The 9777-nt window shown below is 43.6% G+C and overlaps 1 pseudogene; it reads right to left on the reverse strand.

The window, feature by feature from the left end:
* LOC124671587 overlaps window positions 1–4315 on the reverse strand; it is a 9293-nt pseudogene extending 4978 nt beyond the window's left edge.
* Between the last annotated feature and the right edge of the window lie 5462 nt (window positions 4316–9777).

Here is a 9777-nt window from a genome sequence, read left to right on the forward strand (position 1 = left end):
TTTGTTCTCCTTCTCGACCATTTTGGTCGTGCTTGTGCAATGCGTGCTCGCGTTGGGGATGGTGGACATCGTGGTGCCGCCAATCTAGGAACTTGGACGTCTAGATCCGGGTCTGCTGAAACCTCTCGCTAGCCGTAACGTGTTTCCCAGCGGATGAGTCGAGTTGGGGCTAGCTCATAGTGTGACTTAGGTTGGAGGCGCGGCGGTGATCTCCGCCTTGTTCGCTCTACGTCCTCGCGACGTCGTCCGGAATTTCTATCTAGGTTTGGACCTCGGCGAAAGCACGCATGGCTCGGCCTGCGCCGACGACGGCGTCACCCGTGGGTGCCGCTCCCTTGTTGAAGACGTCCCGATGATGGCCCTCCTATTCGAAATGATGGACTCCATCCCTCCGCCTCAGTCTCGCTCCTCTTGGAGGCCTCGCTTCCCGTAAGCTTCTTTGGTAGTGTCTTGTGGAGCACCGTGTGACCTCTCGTCGGTGTCGCAGCCCTCCCGCAACGTCGGCCTGGCTGCTTTTACACGCTTTGCTGCGGTAGCTGATTTCCTTCCTAGCGCCTTGGGGGTTTTGCTAGGTCGGCGTCTCGGTCGTAGCTATTGCAGCTGTGCCTATCCCAATGCCGGGGATGATGTTGTGTGTTTGGTCTGGACCTAGCCCGAGCTCCATGGGTGGTGTTTCTCCGGTCCGGGTGAAAACTTTGCAGGTTCTTCTCTGCCGACGACGATGACGCATTCTTGCACCATTCACCTTCTTGGAGGCATCGCCGCAAGACCCTCCCTCCTTTGGTTCCTCAAGCTCTGCTAGGTGGCCGTCCGTCGTTGAGTTGTCCCCCTTGAGTTGCAGTCTTGGTGCGGTGGAGGTTTATTGGCGTGGACTCGGTTGTGTTCACTCCAGTGCAACAGAAGACAAGGCTCCCTCTTCATGAATTAAATGGCACTTCAGCTTGCTTTTTCTGTGTTATCTTTTCTTGTGGTTTTGGTTGTGCGCTTGACGCGTGTGTGTTGTAACTCTTGGTGTAACTTATAGCCGGTTGATGGCTTGTTAATTTTAAAGCCGAGCTCACTTCAAGCCTTGTCTGACTAACGTAAGACCTTTTAGATATTTTTAAGTGCACTAGGTACGGGCCAAAATGAGTAAACCTACAAACTAAAACGTATCTAGACACGACATACATTTACGAATAAAGCTAAAAAAATATTGCATTAGTGAATCAGAGGAAGTAGTGATGTCGAGTGACTCGGTGAGCAGAACATTGAATCATACAAATATCAAATATGTATGGAACCGCAGAGTACTCAAAAGCCCCTCGAAAAAAGAATATATATACCCAAAAGCCATCACGTCCCTTTCCCTGTAATTCAGAACAAGTGTCTGACCCTCTTGCGACAAAAGACCCTATCTGCCATCCTATAAGGGCATGTACAACGCTCCTAGTCAGCCTTCCCTTACCAACCGACACGTAGGACAATTAGTGACATGGAGATGAGAGAGAGGGAAGAAAGGCCGAGCCTTCTCTTCCGTAAGGGATGATCCCTTGTTAAGGAGGAGAAGGCAAATCTTGGCGTTGTATGATTTGCTCTCCCTTATTCACGCGATTTTCCAATCCGGTGCTCCGACGCGATTATCCGTCGTCTCCCGCGAAACTATTTTGCTCGTTTCGCCAATTTATTCTTCTCCCCGCGCTAAATCGCCCCCTCTCGATGCCAAATATTCTGCCTCGCCAGCACAAATCCATCCCAGCCACCCCTGCTCCAACATGTTTCGTCGGCCGGCGGGGAATGAAGCGGCCTGGGGCATGGACGGACGTGCTTCTCCGTCACCGATTCTGCTGTATGCTCCCCCACCGCCAGACTCCAGATCTAACACCTCCTCCTTGAATGTTTGGTGGGACGGGGCTGCTGCTAGCCCATTCAATCTTCGCCAGCAGATTGGTAAGCCTCGCCTTGTCCATGTACCAGATGTGTAAGTCTTTCCTTGAGAATTCTGGATGATGTGGTGACGCACGGCCCAGCTAATTCGGTTGCTAACTGAACGAATTTGATGCGGTCTGCAGTCTCAGCTTGTTAAGAATTATTGCTTCCTCGTTCAGAGTAAAAGAGAGATTGGGTTTCGTTGGCAATAAAGATTGGAGAATATTAGATGCGAGCATAAGCAAAATGATAGGACGAATTAAAATTTCTTAGTTTCTCTGCATAGTTCTGCATAGTTTCCATTGCGTGTGACCTCTAGATTCTGTACAACCTTTTGAGCCTTCTATAGCCTTTTGAGCCTTCTATACAGTTCTTGTTGATCTACTCCAAGAATCGTTTGATAGGATAAAGATGGACGAAGTTCATATTTAATCTGCTGTAGTTGCAGTTCAGTGTTGTATGGTCAATTATATATAGCTTGAAGAGGTTTACGGTGCTAGCAGTCCTGTAGTAACTGTGAGACCTGACGGGCGTTGTACTGCTGCTGATTATGTTTAATGAATATACTAATTGAATTAAGAGAAGTGCACCTCATAATTGTACAGAGAAATCTAATATTGCTGTACACTGGTGCTGTTTAATCCTATCTAGATGTCCACAGTATATGAATAATGATCTTGAACATGGCGATGATGGAGAATCAAGCAATAAAATGCGATAGATTGGTAATTATAAAATTTCTTGCATTCTTACTCCATATGGACGACTATGTGCATATGTCAATGCTTAACAAAGGTTTCATTGTGCAGTGTAGATGGGCGCATGGCTGAGCAACACAAATGATGCTATAAGTGGAAACACAAAAAGAATGACCAATATTGTGATGCTGTGAGCTGTGACTGCTGAGTACAATAGCAACAATTTTTTTTCATATATTTCAACTATGTAGAGTTATTCCTTTTGAAGCTAAAGATCTGTTTGTATTCGGTGGGTGGATAAAACGTAGGATTTGCACTATCACGTAACACACCACAGCCGGCTACAATGATACTGTTTATTGTTGATCCCTATTTTTTTGCAAGCATTTAAAGTGCTAGAGATAACTCCAAGCAACAAAGCGTTGTACAAGATGTTTTTTTGCCTGCTCTTGCTGACGTGGATGTCACAAGGGAAGGCTGCCTTCTCCAGCATAGTACATGCCCTAATACCCTTCTCTACCACGTAAAAGACCCTTCTCTAGATTCCACCGTCGGTCCACTGTCGCGATGTAATTGGCTCCTCTAAGGCAGAAATGTAAGTTAAACCCAAACAGAAAACAATGTTTTCACTGTCCCCTGCATACACGACAATTAAAAGGCCCCAGAATCTTTTAAACTGTCCGGCCTCTGGATGCCGCTTCAGTTTTAGATGCTTCGCAATGGAAGAGAATCTTTCAAGCTTAAGTCTGCGAGAAGCAAAGCATCACCACGACGCTAGTTCGTCATCAGCGCCGTGCCGGCTGCATCCTCAACGCTCTGGCAGAGAATATGGAGCCTGAAACTTCCAGCTAAAGTCAAAATTTTCGTTTGGAGGCTTAGCCACAATAGCATGCCAACGCGCGATAGAATAATCAACGAAAACGAGTGGATGTAGACAGGCGGTGCCCGATGTGCAATGGGGTTGATGAAGATGGTGGCCAAGTGTTCTTGAAATGTACAAAAGTCAATCAGATATGGCGCTGCATTAGTTCTTTCGAGAATTTTGATTTTATTTTTTGTCCAAGATCTTGTAGTAACACTGAGTGCGGTGGTTTAATCGCTAGCGAGATCGCTGAGCGCTCAGGTTAATGAATTTCCCATTTCCAGCTCAAAAAAAGAGGTTTCTTTTGGACGCTATCATGGCGATAATTTTCTGGCAGTATATATGGTTAGCATACATGGTGGATTAATTAACAGACCATGAACTTTGATGAAGCAGAATTTCTGTTCATGGCATCACGGGAGGGCCGCCGCCGTCTGTGTCAGAGGGAACCGAGAGGGAAGGGAGGGAATCGATCGAGTAGCTCTATGCTGAACAGTGAACACATAGATGGACCCAGAGCAGAAACGATCGGAAGAGAATGACTTACAGTGCGTGTGGGTGAAGACATCCCAGTTGCTGAGGCCCTTGCCGTCCTCCAGGTACGCGCCCTCAATCTGGAACCAGAAATCACGGTCTCGGTTATGCATTCGCGCCGAACGATCCAGCGGTAAACAGAGACGACGGCCATGGAGCAACTGAAAGTTCCACGCTAACTAACCTGGTAAGCAGATGTTGCGGCGCCGAAGAGGAACCCCGGCGGAAACTCTGCGCGGTCGAGCGCCCGCGTGGACGGCGCGAGGATCGCCAGCGCCGCCGCCAGCATGACTACGCCCGTCGTCGCGGCCATTCCCTTCCCCCGTAGCCTCCTCGAGGTAGCTAGCTACAAAGGCAACGCTCCCTCGCACCGACGCCAACTTAAGGTTGGGCCCTGCCCGTGCCCGACTTATTTAAAATGGGATGGTCGGAGTAAGATTGTGATGGCGCACGTGAAAAGGACATGTGATGATGTTCAAGGGGAATGATGGATGGACCTAATCCTACGTGCCACACAGTCCTCCGGTGAGCCGGCCGTCTTGGTCGCGGCGGGCCACCAACCATGGGAAGAATCGGTTTATCTTGTACTAGTAAAAGGCACGTGCCACGTACGTATATAAGACTTGATTATTTGACGTGCATGTATTCATATGATACACATAATTGTTTCCTACTACTTATGTTTCTACATATAAAACGTTGATAAGAACATAGGGAGTAACTTATAACATGTGCAAAATGTGAGGGAGTAGCTTATATGGGTACACGGAGAAAATGTGAAACAACCATGATATGCTTTTATGTATGCTTTTGGGGATTATTTCCATCCACCCAAATGCTGCAACATGTGATACCGTTGGAGTATTGTACACTCTTTGGTCTAAATCAATTTCTGTATATTGAGCTCAATTTTGCATTCATCATGCAGATGTGTTAGGATGACCATAAACTTGCAGTGGCATCTCTCCTTGATATTTGGTGCTCCAGAAAATTATCACTATTGGGAAGACTGCAATAAATCTGATCATATGGATCAATGTGTATGCCATCCTTTGTATTAAGGTTTGGTTCTTGGTATAACTCAGATTTAGAAGAACCTATACATTTGTTAGTAAGGTAGAATATCAATACATAATAAATCATTGATGATTAACTACACACAAAAAACTCAGTAAACATTTACCATGTCCCCTATACATAAGAATTCAGTTATCCAGGTCCTTATTGTGAATCTTGTCTTCAATCCGCAAAGTATTACCTGCTAATGACATTTGTTAATATTATGTATAGGTACGATTAACTATTATTGCATATCCTCTAAAAAAATTATCATTGTATATGAAACTGAACAAAACACGCATGGCTAGAAAAGAATCTTTCTGCATATATATATAATGTTCTCATGCAAGTTGGTATATTCAGATGTACCTTGTGTAGTACTAAATTTTTTCCCATCACACCCTCTTCTTTTCTTGTAGCCACGTCCCTCTTGTAAGATTACTTCTCCATGTTCACGTGTTACTTGTGAGCATCCATTATTAGTGCCACGGTGCCTCTTGCACAGCCCAAGATTCATCAGTTCATTATTTGCAGCTTGATCTTTTGATGAAATTGATGATACATAGATGCCACATGTGCCAGTGTTGAGCTCAATTCCAACACTTGGATGTGATATATTTAATTGACCTAATGCGTCTATATCAGAACAGCCAGTACTTACACAGTAAGATTCATCTCATGTTAATATTTTATACTCACGGTTCCTTTGCAAATAGGACTCTCGCTCATCACACCTTATCTTTTATACTCGCGGCCCCTTTGCAAATACAATTCTCTCTGATCTTTAGTCATTTGCAGATATCTTTCGTGATCACGATAACACTTGCGCTGAGAAGAACTTATTTGTACAACACTATTTTCTTCCCCTGGAGAAAAATTCAGCTCTCCTAAGATAACTACTAAATATGAGAACACACAAACAAAATTATATCATTTTTTATAAACATCTATTATGCATCTTCTTTCCCTATTGAATAAAGATGCATAATAGATGTTTATAAAAATCTGTATAAAACTCGCCCTTCCATTATGTAGGACCTCTTTTCTATATCACTATATAGTACACGAGTTTTTGAATCTGGATTTACCACTTAGTTCTAGAGTCTTCCTTCCAATGAAGTAATCCAAGCCGTTCATTTGCATGCTAAAGCTTCTAGCTGCCATTCATCTGACCTAAACTCAATTGATCCAAGGGCTTGGAGCTCTTGGATTCGTCACTGGGCTTTCCCGCGCGAACATATACCCGGCGGTAGTTTCTCGATACTTCTGGACAGGTCTACCGCGGCGGCAAAAAAACCTCCAACGTACTGCTACATGGTCCACTGCTACATGGTCTACTGCTACATGAGCATGTCGAAAGTTAATCTAATTCCTCTTCCCTCACTAATGATTCTTCAAACACCAACCACAAAAGTCCCTTAGAAATCGGCAAAGAATAAGAGATTACTATATCTGCTGTTATATTTTTTTGAACTGTTATACGCTAAATACAACATATCAAAAATATATAGTCTATCGTGTAACTATTTTTATCATTATTTTTATTACGATAACTTTAGTACAAAATGTAAAAGCATGATAATATAAAAACCATGGTTCTTTGGAATTTTTTTTGCCACGACAACATTGCTATTCGCTAAGGTTATTTTTTCCATGTAAAAAGTTTTATCACAAGCCTCCTAGGACAGGTCATCTGTCGTTTTTTGTGTGTGAATATACGTACTCTCTTCGTCCTGAAAAGGATTTTGATTTTTTTTCTCTCTAAATTCAAGTGTATCAAGAAACTATTTAAACAAATCTGCGACATCCTCTTTGGGACGGACGAAGTACATTTATTGAATCATAAAATTTCCACCAACAATGGCAAGTTTAAATTACTTATTGATTGCATGACGATTCTTATTACAACTTAGAATGTCACCACATACATCAGGGGCTTGTATAATATTATTGCCATGGAGCCAATTCTTGTGTCATAGATTCTTATCTATGGATACATTGTGTTATTGTATGATGGTAACATTTTCCTGGGCTGGTGAAAACTTTTTTTGTGTCATGCAAAATTTTCAAGAGATGGTAAGAAATATATTAATTATAAATTTGTGACATAAACATTTAATATATGATAAAAATGCCACAACTCTTTCCGGGTTGTTTCATGCACCATTGGAAATAATAGTAATTTAGCGTAACTTTTGTAAATTAGAAAAAGGAATACAACAAAAATTGCACATATTGGGGAATAGAGGTTCAAACCAATGTTTATGGAGAGATATATCCTCATTGTTTTTTATGGACGACAAATGTGAATAGTTCGCAAATTAATGCTCATGCAAAAGTATATCAGCCGGAATATGTAGTGAGATTTACCCAGAGTCGTTGGTACTCCTAAATACCTGAGAAATAAACAAGTGTGGTACCGACTTCTAAATTATGCGGAGCATTATTATTATTATTATGCCTTAGTGAAGTAAGATAATGTCATATTTATTATCGTGCAAAGCACGTACAGATTACTAGTGCTATATAATTCTTCAGTTTTATATTTGCAGTAATAGATACTTGTTTATGTAACATAGAAAAAAGACATGCATAAGCAACCTGTTAATGAAGAATGGATTTCCATATATACTACCAAATTACCATGTCGGTTAGTACTTAGCACTTATCAGGCATCATTTTCAATGCTCGAGTATGCAGTAAAAAGAATGCGCTATTAAAGAATCAGCTAGTGCATTGCTTGTTATCTTTTGAGGAGGATACAAAGGTGCGTTCTGGACATCATATATTGTCTTGGACAAAAATATAAACACTTGGCGTGCAGCAATAAAATTGTGCTCCCAGAAACAACGGTCAATGCAGTTTTATCTGAATCAAATTGTCATGCAGCAAAACAAAATCCGCAATCATCAAAAGCGAAAGAGACTCACTTGCTGTAGGCTGTAGCAGTGCTGATTAATTAACCCGTGCAAGGAAGCCAAGCACCAAGGCCGCCTAGCTCCAGCGGGAAGGGGGCGGGAAACTCGCACCAGATCGATCCTTCAGCAAGGCGGGTGTTAAGGACTCGGAGATAGGGCAAAGCTTCAAGACCAGCTAGCTCCAGCGGGGAGGGGCTGACAAGATCGCACCAGATTTGACCCAGCAGCAATGGGCAATTCCTCAGGGGGGCAATGTTTTTTTTTTTTTTGAGAGTAAGGGGGCAATGGTTCAACGCGGTGATGGGGATGTACGGTTGCACAGCGGGACGCAAATGATATTGTTGCCTGGGCTGAAAAAAGTTTCCAATATGCACTCGTGAGAGAACAAAAGAAATTGTAGAGCGCGAGTGTGCGACCGCAGGGAAATCTGTGACTCCATCGAGGATAATCGTGAAGCTTCTAGTGGTCGCGTGCAAACAGCGGACGCTGCACGCGGGAACACTGTAGCAGCGAATTCCTAAGACGTGAACCGTTAGATGACCACCAATCACGGCTAGAATACATTTTGTAGAAAGAGATTGTGTAGATGCAAAATTTCAAAAAGAGCTCCATTAATAAAGTAGTATAGCTAAACGGAAGGCCTTGTGCTGCCAACAACAACTATAAAGAGTGGTTTGCGTTTCCATAGACCCTTAAACCTCAAAATAGTGTAAAACTCCGAGAGAATATCGTTTAATTTCAACCATCATGCCTCTACTTTCGAACATGTATTGTTTAATCTCACCCTTCCTTATGTTTCACTCAAGAAAATGTTATAAAGTATGATATGGTGCACCTGTGTGGAGAGGCACAACGACGTGCGTGGGCGGATGTGGATCCGGCACATCCGGCATCGGTGGCTTGATCTGTTCCATGGCGTGTGGTGACGATGGGCCCATCTCGGGCCCGATCTAGGCCGGCGGTTACATGCACGGTGGACGTATCAGGCGTTGTTCCGTGTGACGGTTTTGGCCTTGTTTGGGTCCGATCTGGACCCAACGGGCGGGATTTGATGCATGCCCGGCCGCGGTCGACCGTGTGTCCCATCTGCGCCGGAAGAATAGCGTCTCAACAATGTTCGTCTTCTCCTCTGCAGCTAGCCAGCCGGCGTGGTGGTTGCTAGCTCGGCCTAAATAAAGGCAGCGGTTCAATGGTTCCTCTCGCACCAAGACGGAGTTCTGCTTGATGCTTGCCCTCTTTAATGTGTCAAGTTCTAGAAGGCTCCACCAGCGAACTGCGTTGGGCATATCATGCCCGTAGATTGTTGGATCGGATGGGATTCGGTCATGCGTACCCGTGTTTTTCTCGACCATTTTGTTTTAGGAGGGAGCGTTGCAAAGCTCTGCTATCTCTTGCCATCATGAGGCATGTCTTTTATGTTCCATGGTGAAGTTAGAGGCAGAGAATATCATGGATGCTGAGATCTGAAGACTACTAATGATGGTTAAAGTTTTTATGGTGATGAGGAATTTGCTTGGTGATTCGATACTTGTAACAACGGTATGCAAGTGGAGGTGACATCACAAGTGAAGTATAAATCTGATCTTTGAGGGTGAAAATCTAAGGTCTGGTCTTAATTGGTTGTGTCTAGCAATAGCCTGGTTAACGACATTATTTTGGAAGCGTGAACTTTCTCTAGGTTGAAAACCTATGATCTATGATTGGCGTTGATGACCCTTGTGCACAGTTTCCTTCTTGAAGGCGTCTCTTTTGCTGAATTTGGAGTTCAGGTGTTATCTTGGTGGTGTTTGTACTGTTG

The sequence above is a fragment of the Lolium rigidum genome, chromosome 7 (genome assembly GCF_022539505.1).
Source record: "Lolium rigidum isolate FL_2022 chromosome 7, APGP_CSIRO_Lrig_0.1, whole genome shotgun sequence".
NCBI lineage: Eukaryota > Viridiplantae > Streptophyta > Magnoliopsida > Poales > Poaceae > Lolium > Lolium rigidum.